The sequence below is a fragment of the Martes martes genome (assembly GCF_963455335.1).
Source record: "Martes martes genome assembly, chromosome: 5".
In the NCBI taxonomy this organism is placed as follows: domain Eukaryota; kingdom Metazoa; phylum Chordata; class Mammalia; order Carnivora; family Mustelidae; genus Martes; species Martes martes.
In genome coordinates this window covers 83,766,971-83,783,239 of record NC_137892.1, presented here as the reverse complement: position 1 = coordinate 83,783,239, position 16,269 = coordinate 83,766,971, and the positions used below count along the sequence as shown (strand labels likewise).

The 16,269-nt window shown below is 45.5% G+C and overlaps 1 protein-coding gene across 5 annotated transcripts in view; it reads left to right on the top strand.

The window, feature by feature from the left end:
• SH3RF2 (SH3 domain containing ring finger 2) overlaps nucleotides 1-16,269 on the top strand; it is a 126,617-nt gene that overhangs the window by 63,662 nt on the left and 46,686 nt on the right. The window lies entirely within an intron of this gene.

The window sequence follows — 16,269 nt, the reverse complement described above, 5'->3', positions numbered from 1 at the left end:
ATAATGCATTAATAGTAACTAGTGCCATGTGTATTACGTGTCAGAGCTGCAGACGCATGATCTCCTGTTGTCCTTAAAACAGCCTCTTGAGTTAGGTGTCATTACTGTTATCCCCAATTTACAGGTGAGAAAAATGAGGCCAAGGGGAGTCAAACAACTTGCCAGATCCTCACAGATCCTTTGCTTTCCCATGCCAAAAGCCACAACATGGTTCCTGTCCCTTAAAGAACTTCCCTCCAAAAAATGGCACTGGTTTTCCCGAGAGGGTTTTGGCATCACGGTTAGAGGTTGACTTTTCCGTCCGATGGCATCATGTGGAAAGGAAGGAAAAGAGAAAGGGAAACTGTGGGTTACTAGGTGTTTTCAGGACTGGCTACATAATCTGCAGAGCCCAGTGCAAAGTGAAAACAAGATAATACGTGCAAAGTGCTTAGCACAATGCCTGGCACGTTACGAAACACCCGATGAGCACTAGCTCTTCCTACTATTATTATTAAGCCCAAACACTGAATTGCCAACTAAAGGGAGCGGAGAGTGTGGCAACCCAGAAGCAGAAGTACTTCTAACAGCATGTGGCTATTTAGGTTGAAGGGTACTTGGAAAGATGAAGGACTGGAGGTAGGAGGCAAGGCAATTAAGAACAACTACATGTTGGGGATTCTGCTGAAAACACTCTTTGGAACGATGCAGGTGGCAACTTGAAAGGACAAACTTCAACTTGCACTGATGTGTTTTTTTGAAGCTGTAAATCTTGTTTTAAAACATGAATCTCTACCTTGGGATTAAAGGACTTAATTGGACTCTAATCCCTTTTTAACAAGACAAGGAGGAGGAGAAAGTCAAGGGCTTCTCAAAGACCCGTGTGCTGGTCTGAAACAAAAACAATCTCTGTCTGTGACATTTTCTGTCGTACACCACTGTCTGGATCTCGAAGAGGCTGACTGCTCATGTGCTTCAGCCCACCAGCTGCACGATATACGCTCACTCACTCACACACGCACGCACAGTGCATGCACAAACACACACATATATCTTCCCCTCCACGTACTCTCTCCTGACGTAAAGAACCAAAAAGTTCCCTTCCTACACACACATTCCAGATGCTTTTTTACAAGTACATACATGCTTTGTGCCCAAAGTTCTCCCTCCACCACAGATACACACACGTGCACGCGTGCGTGCACGCACACACACACACACACACACACACACACACTAAAATGAGGGGCCCAGTGACTTATAATTAAGCCAAAGACTAACTGACTTTTTCTGAAACCATTTTTTATAGAGAGAGCTGGTTATAAAAAGTACAGCCCACACTCAGTAGATACAAGCAAGCTCACTCAGCTCTAAGTTGGTTTCCCAAAAGATTGACCCAAGAGTCACTTTTCATGTGCCTTTATAATTCTTCTTTCCAATCATTTACCTCATCTACAGAGAGGTTGGACCAGAGTGGAGAATCCTAGTAGGATTGAAAATAAATGGTATCCCCCCCACAAAAAAAAAAGTTTTAATAAAAAAGATAAAATAAATAGTATTTTTTTCTAGTTTTCACAGATGGTGAGACTTCCAGAGTAGGGCATTTGCATATGCTAGTCCCAGGGAATCTCTGCACAGTATTGATAGCCTTTCTCAATTCAGATGGCTGTGGATTGTAAGTATTTCTACATATTTTCCCAGGTGTTGTCAAAAACACTCTTAAAAGGCTTCACTTAATAAGCTACATCTAAAGAAGGGTAAAAAATTGAGCAAATGACAAGTTCTTTTGCTTTTTTCTCTAAATCCTTTCAAGCTTCCCCCCCCTTACCTTCCCCATCGCACCACCCTGCACAGTGCCTAGTCCCTAGTAGGCACTCCAAATCAAGGAATCAAGACATTTTACTTAAAAATCTGGGCAGATGCTAGTGACAGATACTCAGACAGGGAAGACTGGAAGAGGAATGGTTTCTTCTAGAAATCTCAGACAGGTCAGTGTAACTCTTTCAACCAATAAACATCTGTTGAGTGCTTACATTTTGCTAGTAACCATAGTCAGTACTGGGGATTCTACTACCAAAACAACAAGAACAGCAGCAATATTCCTGGCCACTTACTGAGACTAATATGATTGATGGATAGAGAAATAGATAGGATGATATCCTCTGACAGCAAAGTAGTCCTGCTCTCTATCCTAAAAGGTGATAAGAGCCTTTGTAGGGGAGATACTATCAACACTTTACAGCAAGGTAATTAAGTCCCCACCCCACCCCCCAAAATGGTATGGTCACAGTCCATGTAATTAGTAAACAGTGAGAGTCTGGATTAACCCTAGAATTGTCTGATTCTCAAACATACACTCTTGTCACTACACTATGCCATCAACAGAGATGTCATCAGGCAACGCTGTTAGAATGTCAGTGTAGTTCAGCTTGGATGTCTGTAGCCTCCCTCCTCTCAGACCCTTCACCAGACTTCCCTTAGACTCCCAGGCCCTCCAGCATTGTCTTCCCCACCCACCCCATTCTCCAGTAAAGAATTTTACTTGAGTCTTTCACACCTAAATGTTTTCATTTACTATCACTTTGTTCCTTTATGAACTGTCAACTGTGTGCAACCATTGCATATGCTGTAGGCACCACAAGTAAGCTCTTGCTGTCCAGGAATTCCCAGTCTAGTGGGGACAGAAAAAATGAATGACTGACTATAGTGGGGTTAGGACTTCCTGACATGGGACAAGAGCCTCCTGGCACCCACATTGGCTTTAGCAGTTCAGAGACACAGAGTTTAATAACATAGACCTACAGACCAAGAAAGCTATTCCCTTTCCAATTTTCCCCAAGCCCCTGGATGATATTAGGAAGGTCCCAGTTTGGTGCTGACGTTTGCTAATAATCTGCCTCTGGAAGGAGGAAAGAGCAAGGCCTGAGGACCAGGGCTTGAGGCAAAGCTGTTGCCCATCCCTGAACTGGACAACACGGAACATTTTTATCATATTGTCTGATGGGTTATCTTCCATATGTGGTAAGTGCTACCGGTTTTATGTTCACAGAAGTGTGTGAAAACAGAGGCCAGAGCAAGGAATTTTGTTTTCCTGTTGTTGTTGTTGTGTCTTCTCACCTGTGGGAAACCACCTGACACATTTGGCTAGAAGGTCGGGAAATGACCTCACAGATGAACTTTGCGCTAAATACAGCTATACTTGAAAACAATTCAGGATTAGACCTGAAGAGGCTGAGTGGGTTCTCTGGGAAACTGTGATGGAGGCGGTTAAGCGGGAGGATTGGAACCCGTGGAGTTGGCCTTTGGGGGAGTTCTGAAGATGATTTCTAAGTCTGCAATGAGAAGGGATAACTTAGAAAGAGAAAGTCAACTGCACCAGATGCCAGTTAGGAAGAAATCCTTCAGCAGCGGAAGCCACAATTGCCAGGCCCACCCTAGAGATTCTGAAATTCACTCGTTCACAATGTGGAGGCTGCTTGCGCCGTTTCTCCTGCACTCACAGAACAATGAGGCATTCTTCTTTTCTGGTCCTTCAGTATACCCTCCACGTCCTCCCCTCCCCCAAACCCCACTACCTGTCTCCCCCCCCACCCCACCCTTCAGCCTGCCACTCTTCATGTACCACACATCCAGGTTAATGGAGCTGCTGGACAACTAGAAAGCCTGCCATCATTCCAGAGTTTTCTCCTTCCCTTACCTCTTACATCCAGTCAGTCAGCAAGCTCATTTTGCCACCTGAGTAGCATAACTTCTGTCCGTTCCATCCCAGTGCCTTCGTCTGGGTCCGCAGCTCTTACCCAGACCATCACTTCAGCCTCCACGCTGGTGTCCCAGAGGTCAGGCTCAGTCACCACACCTCACCCCACCCACCCCTTCACCCCCACCCATTCTTCCAGTCACAGCCTCTATCACAACTTCTTGAAAACCCAAATCCATTTCAGCCACTTTTCTTACCCAAACTGCCCGTTTTTCCCTACAGACCACAGAAGAAGTAATTAATACCTGCCGCTTATTGAGTGGCCACTGAACGCCAGAAACCATAATGGTGATTTGCAGACATGCTGACTTGCCCCACAGCTGTTTAGAGTAGGCACTGGTATGCCCATTTTACCAAACAGGAAAATGTGGGGGACAGAAAGATGAAGTAACTTGCCTGAAGTCTCAAAGTGAGAAACAGAGCCAGGATTTGAGGGCAGACCTGTGCTCTCTCCCCTAAATAAGTTAAGGCTTTCTAGACCCTCCATGATCTGGCTACAGTCCCCCTTCCAGCACTCCCAGACCCCCACACCCACGGCGTACACACACACACCCACATGCAAATGTATGCATGTGCGTGCACATACACACACACCAGCGTGCACACACACAAAAGTTGTAGTGATTTACTTGACACTTTCAAGCACAGTATGTGTACACCAGGCCACCTCTCTGCTTTTTGTCCTTGTACCCGGCATACTGCCTACATTTTTACAGGCAAAGAACAAATGTTTGTTGATTAAATTAAAGGCTATTTCTCCAGGCATTTATTTTTGGTGCACTCACCTGTCACAATCATATCCACATCCCAAAGGCCATTACGCATTACCATTTCCTTCAAGGAACTTTTTGTCAGTTCTCCTGGCAGAATTAATATCTCCCCTGTGTTCACAGCATATTGTTTATACTCGAGTTATAACTTTCTTCTTGGCACTGTCAATACCACACATATATCTTATCACCATGCTCACCAAGAATGCATACTTCTTAAGGGCGGGGATGGTGTTTTGTTCATTTATGTTACTGTTGACTTTCCAAAACCCCAGTAAAGGTTTCTAATAACACATTTTGCTGCAAGAATTAAAAACAAAGTCAGAGACCTCTGACTTTTTAAAATCATTACTAATCCCTGTCCCTTCTTCTGATTACCCAGAAAACAGAAGAGGTAAGACAGAGAAGAAAACGGCAGGGCCCTGAAGTCAGGGTAGGAATGTGATTCCCTCCCCTATGCTGCCTCCATCCCATCTTAGGATGACAATGACAAGTCCGAGCATCCTTCCTGGGCTCCTGGGAAGATGAGCTGTCACAGACCTTGGGGAATTCTGAAGTCTGTAAGGCTGACTTTTCTTTCAATCCTATATTTGGATCCTATATCTGAATAAAGTAACTTTTAAGAGCTTGAGCTCTAAGTCCAGATCCTTTCCCTTTTTCTCTTTCATGGGAGTTTCTCAGACTGACTTTTTTTTTTTTTAAAGATTATTTATTTATTTATTTGACAGAGATCACAAGTAGGCAGAGAGCGAAGGGGGAAGCAGGCTTCCCGCTGAGCAGAGAGCCCGATGTGGGGCTCGATCCCGGGACCCCGAGATCATGACCCGAGCCGAAAGCAGAGGCCCTAACCCACTGAGCCACCCAGGCGCCCCTCAGACTGACTTTTTGGTACTCAGGACTGCCGTGAGAGATGGTTTTTACTTAGTATTAAGATAATTTTTTTCCTGGGGCACCTGGGTGGCTCAGTTGGTTGAGCCTCTGCCTTCGGCTAAGGCCGTGATCTCAGGATCCTGGGATCAAGCCCCATGTGAGGCTCCCTGCTCAGCAGGGAGTCTGCTTCCCCCTCTCCCCTCTGCTCTTGCTTGCTTTCTTGCTCTCTCTCTCTCTCTCTCAAATAATAAAATCTTCAAGGAAAAAGAAGGGTAATTTCTTTCCTTTAGAGTCTCAGTGCTAATTTATGCTTAAGATTCTAGCTAACCCTCCTTCTAAAGTAATTTACAGAAATAGATCTATCCTATGCTTATAGTCTTATGTTAATATCTTCCAGTATAAATTTTCCATCTTTCCAATTTTCACTCAGCAAATCCCTCCTCATAAATGAAGATATCAGAGCACTTTTTTTTAAATTTTCACCCCTGATTTTATTAAATTTTTTAATTAACATATAATGTATTATTTGCCCCAGGGGTGCAGGTCTGTGAATCGTCAGGCTTACACATTTCACAGCAATCACCATAGCACATACCCTCCCCAATGTCCATAACCCAACCACCCTCTCCTGACCCCCCTCCCCCTGATATCAGAGCACTCTTGAACTGACTGGGGTGGTCCCAAAGAGTTGTGGCTAGAAGAGTGGGAAGGCTCCATTCAGTGGATAGCTGTCTGCTCAAACCGTTTTGTTCCATGTCACATTCATTTGCCCCAAAGTGCCTTCTGTGGACCCTGACAGGTGCTTGAAATGTGTTTGTTAAATTTTCAAGCATGTACCCCTGGCTGGACACTGCCCCTTAAACTGTTCTCATAAATTACCAGTCAGACCTGAGCAGGAGTTCCCTGGTGGACACCTGACAGGAAGGAAGGGTGCAGGGTAGGACCACAGTGCCTCTGCCTCCCTCTGCAACACCAGATCCCCCCGAGTCGAGAACTATCACAAGCCACCTAGAGAAGGTGTTTCGTACAGGAGAAAGCCCTCTGGCCTTGGACCCACACACCCCTTCCTTATCTCAGTGGTGAGACTTCGGGTGAGTCAGTAGCCATTCTGAGCTTAGGGTTCCATTAGGCATATGAGTACCTCTACCTCAGAAGACTGTTGGGAAAATCAGAAGAGGTAAAGCAGGTACTGGAATTTCTTAGAAGTCAGTTGCTTGATTTCTCTTCAATCACTATGCTGTACATGTTATAATGGAAATTATAAACATATGTAAAAGTAGAAAGAAGAATATAATGAAGCCTCGTGTACACAACACCAAGTCTCAGCGATTATCCACTCATGGGCCAGTCTGATTTCAGTTTTAGCCCCACTCACAATGGATTATTTTGAAGCAAAGCTCAGATGTCCTATCATTTCATCCACCACGTATCTCTTTAGTATTTTTGTCTAAGAGTTTAACATCACCAGGATGTTGTTTTCACACATTAGAAAATGGGCAGTGTTTCCTTTTTTTAATTTAAATTCAATTAATTAACATACAGTGTCTTATTAGTTTCAGGGGTAGAGTTCATCTGTCTTGTATAAGACCCAGTGCTTGTTAAATCACGTGTGTGGGCAGTGATCTCTTAAAAACATTAAATATTCAGCCACTGTTCAAATGTCCATATTTGCTTTACAAGTATTTTTAAGTTGATTTGTTTAAATGGCATCCAAATGAGGTAAACACTTTGCATCGGGTTGATACGTCTCTTAGATTTCTTTTATTCCACAAGTTCCCTCTCTCTCCTTGTTTTGTCCTTAGCCGTGCATATGTTAAAGAAGCCACGTAGTTTGTCTTATTGGGTTTTTGCTTTCTGGGTATTGCCAGTGGCATCTTTGCCGCAGTGTTCAACACATTCCTCTCTCCCCCGTGCTTTCTGTAAACTGGTATTTAGGTCTAGAGGCTTAACCAGCTTCAGGCTTGACTTTGGCACGAATACCTCATAGATTGTGCTAAGTGCTTCTCCTTTTGGGGTTTTGTCTTGTTTTGTTTAAGTGCACAATTCATTGGCTTTTAATAACATATTCATAGAGTTGTGCATCTGTTAACCATAATTTAAAACATTTTCATTGTTCCAAAAAGAAACTCTACACCTCTTAGCTCTCACCCCTTATTCCCCCATTTCCCTCCACCCCCCAGCTCAGCCGTAGACAACACTCACTCACTTTCTGTCTCTACAGATTTGCCTATTCTGCTCATTTTATATCAGCAGAATCACACAGCATTTGGTCTTTCACTGGCATTATGTTTCAAAGCTCCTGTGTTGTAGCAGGTGTCAATACTTCATTCCTTTTTATGGAATGAACTTTCCATTGTGTAGAATATTGTGTGGATACACCACATTTTGTTCAGCCATTCGTCAGTTGATGGACATCTGGTTTTGTTTTGGTTTTTTTCCACTTTTTAGTATTATAGATAATCCTGCTGTGGACATTTGTGTACAGGCTTTTGTGTGGGCATGTGGTTTCATGGAATTACTAGGAGTGGAATTACTAGATCATATGGTAACTTTATATCTAACTGTTGAGGAACTGCCAACTATTTTCCCAAATGATTGCACCATTTTATATTCTCACCAGCGGTTTATGAGGGTTCCAATTTCTCCACGTCTTCACCAGCACTTGTTTTGTTTGTTTTGTTGTGTCTTTTTTATTATAGCCATCTTAATAGGTGTGAGGTGGTATCCGTTGTGGTTTTGATTTGCATTTCCTTGATGGCTAAGCATCTGTTCGTGTGTTTATTGGGTGTGCGTATTCTTCAGAGAACTGTCTATTCATATTCTTTGCTATATCTTTTAATTGGGTCATTTATCTTATTACTGAGTTTAAGAATTCTGTACTTAACATACATATATGCCAGGTGCATGTCCCTTATCAGATATAAGACTTGCAAAATTTTTTCCTGTTCGTTGGCTGCCTTTCCGTGTTCCTGGTGGCATCCTTTGAAGCACAACAGTTTTAATTAACGATGATGTCCAGTTCATCTCTTCTTTTCCTTTGTTGCTTGTACTTTTGGTGTCATTGCTAAGAATCCATTACCTAATCCAGGTTCCCTAGGATTGACCCTGCATTTTCATCTAAGAGTTTTCTAGGCTTACATTTAGATATGATGCATTTGGAGTTAATTTTTGTATATGCTGTGAGGTAGGGGTCCAAATTCATTAATTTACATGTAAAAAGAATGTCTCTCATTTTGCGTTAAAATTGATTCCCATCAGCATTTCACCTAATGATTTGATTCATGAACATTCATTTGAGGTTGCAAATGGTGACATTCCAAATCTTTCATTCTTCCTAAATTGTTTTAAGCTGCAATTCTTCTACAAGACTGACTACTTCTTTCTAAGGGCTGAATGTGTGTAAGATGCTATACTGTGAGTACCTACATTTTTTCACAGATTTCCAAACCTATACATCATAGGCGCTCAGCATATATCGAGCAATCCAAAGTTCATGCCTCAACCACTATATCCCTTCTGTCTCTCTCTATTTCTCTCTTTGTCTCTCTCTCTCTCTTCCTTGTTTGTTCCTGGGAGTTTCCATAGCTCAAAGACAGGACTCATTTCTCACACCTTCTCTCTTGGTGTGTTGCCATCACTGAACTGCTGCTACCCTTTTTCCACTGGCCACTGCCAGCTGGGCTAATCTCCCCCTGCCTGCCTGTGCCAGTCTTCTTGTTTACATCCTTATCACTGCCTTCAGGCCAGCCTCAGCAGCATGGTCTCTTCAGCCGCGGTCTCACCCTTCTGCCCCTCCTGAGGTCTGCCTCCCACCCCTGGGCTAAGACCAGGAGAAAAGACCTAGGTCTGTTCAGCCTGGAAAAGAAACGGTTAATACAGAAATGAGTGTTGATTTTATTTTCCTGCACTTGGGTTTATACTCCTGGGTCCAGAAGAGGAGCAGAACATAAATCAGAACATGAAGGATTTCATGAGGTCCAAGGAGAAGTCTCTCCCAACACATAGACTGTGAGAAAATGAATACTGAAAATGCTGAAGGAGCCTATGGAACCTGTCGCTGCTGGGTTTTGGTTTGGTTTCTATTCTTCCCTATAGAGGAAGGCAGCTTAGTATAAACAAGAAGGCTTTGAGTCAGCCAAAGCTTCATGCCATAGCTTTGCCATCTAATACCTAAGTGACATTGAACTGAGTACCTTACCCCATTGAGCCTTGGTGTCCTCATCTGCAAAATGCATAGGTCCTTCCATGCAGAGTCATTGCTGCTCCCTATAGCCATTGCTACTACCTTCTTTGCTCCAAGCAGAGCTTTGAGAATACATCATCATTTGTGTGACTGAGAACCCCTGACTTAAAGCAGTCAATGAGCCAGACGTATTCGAAAATTTAGATGGCCCTCTTGAGCTGAATTTCCTAAGGTATATTTTTCACAACTACTAGCAGATATGGGGGTGATCTTGTCTTATTTTATACATAAGAGAACTGGCAGAAAAGTATGCTTCTATGACACATTCAAGGTCTTCCAAAAAAAAAAAACTTGGGGCGCCTGGGTGGCTCAGTGGGTTAAAGCCTCTGCCTTCAGCTCGGGTCATGATCCCAGGGTCCTGGGATCGAGCCCCACATCGGGCTCTCTGCTCCGCAGGGAGCCTGCTTCCTCCTCTCTCTCTGCCTGCTTCTCTGCCTGCTTATGATCTCTGTCTGTCGAATAAATAAATAAAATCTTTAAAAAAAAAAAAAAACTTAAGTGAAATAATTGCAATTTATGACAGAATTAGGAGTCCTTATGATTTATCATTTAATGTCTCATGCTTGGGTCCTACGGTCCCAGGTGGCTGTAGCCATTATTAGCATAAGACAGGTGCCATCATTGCCGCATGAACCATCACAGACCATTAGGCCACAGAGAATCTGATCTAAGTGCTCCCACCCAGCAGCTGCGTGGCCTTGGGTAAAGCATTTTTGCCTCTCCAGACCCCAGCTTCCTCATTTTCTTGATGGAATAATAAAACTCATCTGGCAGAGTCTTATGTTGCTTAATTCGTTGAGAGTGCATTCGGAAGCTAGAAAACACCATGAAAACCTGTTCCTGTATTTAGTTCATGATGGTCATCGCTGTGATCCCGCCCTGTGCTCCAGCCCGCTGTCACACAAGAGACCCACGTCCTTTCTACCCATTGCAAAAGTTTTCTCAGCCCCAGCAGGCATCAGGTAGACTTCTGGGAGGCAGAGCTTTCTAGCAATATTTCTCGGCACAGGCACTGTGGCGAGAAAATATGGGCTTTGGGGACCTCCAGATCTGGGATGAAACTCTCACTCTGCCTCTTACTGAGCTGTGTAACATCGGGCAAGTTACATAACCTCTCTGGGCCTCAGTTGTTCCATTCGTGAAATGGAACTCATGGTAATTTTTTTCTAACCTCGCAAGACTGCTATGAGGAGAAGACAAGGCAGTACATGTAAATGAGATACTGGCCAGGGGTTGGTGGTGATACATAGCTCAATAAACGTTCACTCTGTTATTAATGCTGGGTCAAGTCAGGAAGCTCTAACCATCCCCCATCCCCAGGCCTCACTGAGAATGGCATTCACAAGCCACGTACTTCAGAGGATGATCTGTCGGAGCCTGCCTCGCAGCCCAGAGGCTTCCAGAAGGCCCTTTGCTCCCTTGATAAGCAATGACAATTTCAGAAGAAGGGAAGGGAGTGACTTTTGGCTTATATCTAGGGGGCCCCTGGGACATACTCAGTTCTGACCCTGTTATCCCAAAGGGAACCCGTGGGAGGGAAAGCAAAAATGACACCAGGAAGAAAGGCTCTGGACAAAAGAGATCAGAGTGGAGACTGAGGCAGGGCCATCTCTCTGCCATCTTCTGCACATACCTTTCAGCTTCTTCTCTGAGCCCCGTCCTCACCTGGGTTGTTGCCCAAGCTGCTCACAGCCCATCAGTGAAGCGGCCAACAAGGAATTTCTGGGTGCCTCCCGTGCACAGGCACATGCGACGCCGTGAACAAGACAGACATGGTCCCTGTTCTTATGAACCCGCAAGCTAGCAGGGAAGACAAGCGGGGAACCTAGAAGATACATACTTGATTACAAGACTGCGATGTGTGAAGCGCTGTGAGTTCAGGATGGGAAACGAAGGGGGTTTGTGAGGGAGGGCCCACCTCCTCTGTGAGGTCAGAGAAAGCCACCTGACAAAGTGACCGTCAGGGGGAGACTGAAGGATGACAGAGGCAGCCGGGTTAAAGTAGCAGGCGAAGCGGGGCGCGTGGCTGGCTCAGCCACTAGAGGGTGTGACTCTTGATCTCGGAGTTATGAGTTCAAGCCCCGTAGAGGGCATGGAGCTCACTAAAAACCAAACAGGTGAAGTGAAGCCCCACGAGCACCTCTCTGGGTGCTCGCAGCCCAGTTCCTTCTCCAGAACTCAGCGCAGCAAATGCCAGCACTCGTGGTGTGTGGCCACACCTGTACTCCTCGGCTTCCTGCCCGACCCAAGCTCCCTCAGGTCCTCTGGGGAGAAGCCTCTCTGGTTTCTGGTGACCACAGCAGGTTCTCTAATTAACCCTGCTGCTCTGCTTGCTTCTTTGATTCAGCATTTCTCCAGCGAGAACTTAAACTTGACATCATCACTTCGCCCAATTAATACTGGCAGGTGAGGCCCTCGGGAGGCCCAGCCCTGCCCAGGTGAAAGGGGGAGCAGCCAGGCTTGCACCTCAGACATCCGAGCACAGACTCTTTAGCTCTGGACACCAGAGGCAGGGGCCAACACATGTGCAGGCGTGCTCCCTCGAGCTCTCACCCCCTCATATAACCAGCAAAATACAGTAGAAGCACAAGAGAAAGAGAGGTGTGCAGGGCAGCAGTCGGACATGAGGAGGACAGTGGAGAGCAACATGGGGCACCGATATCCCTTCAGGGCACAATGACGTTGGCCATGTGGCTCAACATTGCAACACCTCAAGTTTCTTCATCTTAAAGTGGTGAAACTATTAGCTCCTTTCACATAGAACTGTTAGAGCGCTGAGTGAGGTAGTCACAGACGGGAGTTCTCGGCCTCAGCACGGTGGGCATTTGGGGCCAGGTGATTCCCTGCTGTGGGGGCACCTGTGCGTTGTCAGGTGTGGAGCAGCGTGCCTGCTCTCTACCCGCTGGGTGCCAGCAACGCCCACGGCTCAGCTGTGGCCATAAGAACATCTCCAGACATCGTCAAATGTTCCCCAGGGTTGAGATCATCCCTAGTTGGCAGCAAGTGCAGTAAAGGACACAGCCTGGGACCTGGCATAGAGTCAGTGCACAGTAAATGACAGCTAATATCAGATGTGTGTGAGGCAAATGCCCTTTCTGGGTCACCATGGCAGACCCCTCTTTCCAAACACATGCCAAGAATATAAGGGCCTTGGAGAAATCTAGAACTTGCCAAACGTGGGATGGGTAGACAAGGCCGTGTCATCGCTGGAATGTGCTAAGAGATCAAGGTGTCCCTGGCTGGAGCAATGGAAGGGATCTGTATATTGAGTAGACTGTTGGAACAGGTCCCCTTGCCAGGCTGCTCAACTGAAAAGGAGAGAAGTTAATTTTATGGTGTGGTGAGCAGGTGCCAGACATGGTGCCAGGGTCTTAACATACATCTTGGCCTCTGGGTATTGTGAAGAGATGTTATTATTTCCATTTTAGATGGAAGAACTGAGACTCAGAGAGGCTAAGGAACTAATTCGAAGTTACTCAGCAGTCACATTTCAGGGTTGGGTCAGAACCTGGGTCTGACTCTCCTCCAAACCCATGCTCTTTGCCCAGCCAGGCGGCTAGAGTGGGGCTTCTCTCATGCTGACTTAGTTTAGAAGTGATTCTGGGGCAGGAATCAGACTGAGCTGGGAAGAAAGATGGGACTGATTCGCAGTATCTGCTATGGACCCAGGAATAGGAAATGTGCCATGAGTTTGCCATCCATGTACAAGCCCATAATCCAAGAGTCAGTGATTCTCTATCTTCCTTTCTGGCATTATCTGGGGACTACGCTAGGCTAGGGGTACATCTGGTTTTATTCAGCAAATAAGCAACTGTGCTATATCCTTTCTCAAGGCATGAGTCGAAAAACAAAAACAAGTCTTCATAGGTGAAGATTTCTATAGAAGGGGCATATTTTTGGATGATTCCCATGGAAAAGCAAGGTATGGGCCCCTATTGAAAGCCTTTGTTAATGCTTCATGAATTTTATTTTTGATGAGGAACAGTGTTCTCGAAAAAAAAAAAAAGGGGGTGGGGGGAATTTACCAGGTAATAGGCCATTTTCTTTTAGAGAAAAAAAAATTATATTTCAAAGCACAGACTTTGGGGGATACAATATCCATCCTTCCTCCTCTCTTCCCACTCCAAAACAATCAAGCCCTGGTGGAAAATTGCACAACTAGATGCATAATGAAACCTGCTTACATATGCAAAGAATATTGCAAACACCAGTTTGTCTGTTTCCAGACACCTCGGCTAGGGAAGATGTGCTTTCTCATGGCTGAGTCTGGGGCAGCCCTGAGGACACAGGGACACAGGGTGCAGTGTCAAAAACTTGAACAAATCATTCCCGCCAGCTAGGCTCTGATCAGGCTCCCTAACTGAGCTCTTGGGCCCCTCCCCGCGACTTTTGTCTTGACCTGAGCTGGCACCGACTACAGAAGGCTCACTGCCTTCGTGGTCCTGTTCACAAGCATGGTGTGTCTGCCACATGGCCAGGCATTCATTCATCAAAGATTTACTGAGTCCCTCTTATGTGCCAAGTCCGAGGCAAGCACTGGGAGGCAAACCCTAAACATGTGAACTAGCACATACTGGGTCAGGGAGAGAGCTCATTGTTTCAGTGCTTCTCCTGTGTCTGTTTCAAGTGCACGGACATTAACAAGGTCAGAGAATGCCTATCCTTTATTTTCAAAGTCACATTCCCTCTACCCGGGATGACGTGCCTCCTGGGCTCTCATCGCTCTACATAAGGAGAGAAAGCAGCCATGGGGAGAAGGACTATCCACCCCAAACCATTTGCACCACCTGGAACCTAGCCATTGTTCACTCATGAGATCGGCCAACTACAGCCCGCAGTTCAAATGCACCCCATAGCCTGGTTTTGTACAGCTCATAATCTAAGAATGCTATGTATGATTTTATTTTTTTGCTAAGATTTTATTTTTTAAGTAATCTCTACACCCAACATGGGGCTCAAACCACAACCCCAAGATAAGAGTCAAACGCTCCACCAACTGAGCCAGCCAGATGCCCCGGTATTTATAGTTTTAAATGGGGGGAATCAACAGAAGAATTATGCTCCGTGACATGTAAAAATTCTGTGAAATTCCATTTTCAGTGTCCCAAACTGAAGTGTCATTGGCACACAGCAGTGCTCTTTATACTTTGTGGCAGCACTGAGCAACTATGACAGAAACCCACAAAGCCTTAAGTATTTACTGTCTGACCCTTCACTAGAGAATGTTTACCGACCCCTGGGCTAAAACACTGCTCCTACTCTCCTCCACTAAAAGGCAAATACCCACTGGTCTATCAACTTCTGAGGTCCTTAATGCCTTTGTGAGACCATGTGTATCTGGTCACCTCTGGTGCTGCAGGGAGGAAGGGTCCCTGAGAGGGCAGCACCTGAACCCCTATAGTGACTGATCTGTACCTCCAGGCACACATCTGTCACTTCACGCCTTGTTCTGGAATTTACCTAAAAGCTGCCTTATGGCCAATTACTCCATAAGGACAGGGTACCTGGTTCCCTCTAGCCCCCCCGGGTTAAGTCCAGTTGAACTTGACATGTGATGTGTTTGGTAAATGTTTGTAGAATGTGTGAGAGAGGAAGCGACTGAAACCCAGCAAATGTGTGTGTGCCAGTGCGTATGAGTCAATAAATGTAAACAAGAGACAGAATAAATAAATGTATGAATTAATGAATGATTAAGTGCTTGAGGGGCTGGAGGAAAGAAGACCTAAATGAGTGTATGACTGAGGGAATTCTTCTAAAAATGAGAGATTAAACAAAGAAATAAGAATATAAGTGAATGTAGGAAGGAGGGATCTATGAGTGAGCCAGTGAGTGCAGGCTACGGGGTCTCTACGAACCTCACATAAAGAGGATACAGGCGTCACTGCCATGTTCTGCTGATCTCGGCACTTTGCCTTGCTGGCTCACGCCCTGCCAGCCATGGGATTTTGAACTTCATCGATGCCCTTCCTTACTAAGGGTATGCCCACACTTTCGTGCTTGAGTGTCTGGGGCTTCTGTCAGAAGGACAAAAACACCTGCACCCTTGGGCTCGGAGCCAGACAGCCATGTGTCTGAGACTGTGGCTTCCCTCCCATATATGGAAAAAACGTGCTTTCCCTGATGTATCCTCAGCCCCATCTCTTCCATGTGCTACAGACGAGTAGGACCTATCCCAGAGGCACAATTCCAGGTGCAAGGGATGGGCAACATGTTGGTTCGGGGTGAAGTTCATGCCCAAGGTCATCCTAGCCAGGGAGGAAAATGTGGAATCGAAAGCAGCCTATCTAAATCAGGTCCCCACAGTTACTCTGTTTCCTCTGTAGTACATACTTCGTCGGCTTTCTTGCTTTTTGTTTCGTGTGTTTTTGTTGCTTTACCTGTTCCCCCGCTAGAGGGTAAGCTCCATGAGGACAGAGACAGGCACATGGAAATCACACGTTGTTGAAAAGAGTGAAACACCGTGTGGAAAACAAGTAAACCGACCACTTGAACCAGCTACCGAGACACGATCCCCTCTCCCAGTGGTGAGCCTGAACTAACTGTCCCACCGCCTGGCACACCATTTCCTCTCTCTGAGGCTCAGGCGATGAAAGGAGATTATCTTCATGGTCCTTTCCAGCTCCCCCATAGTAAGGTTATAAAGCCAAGGA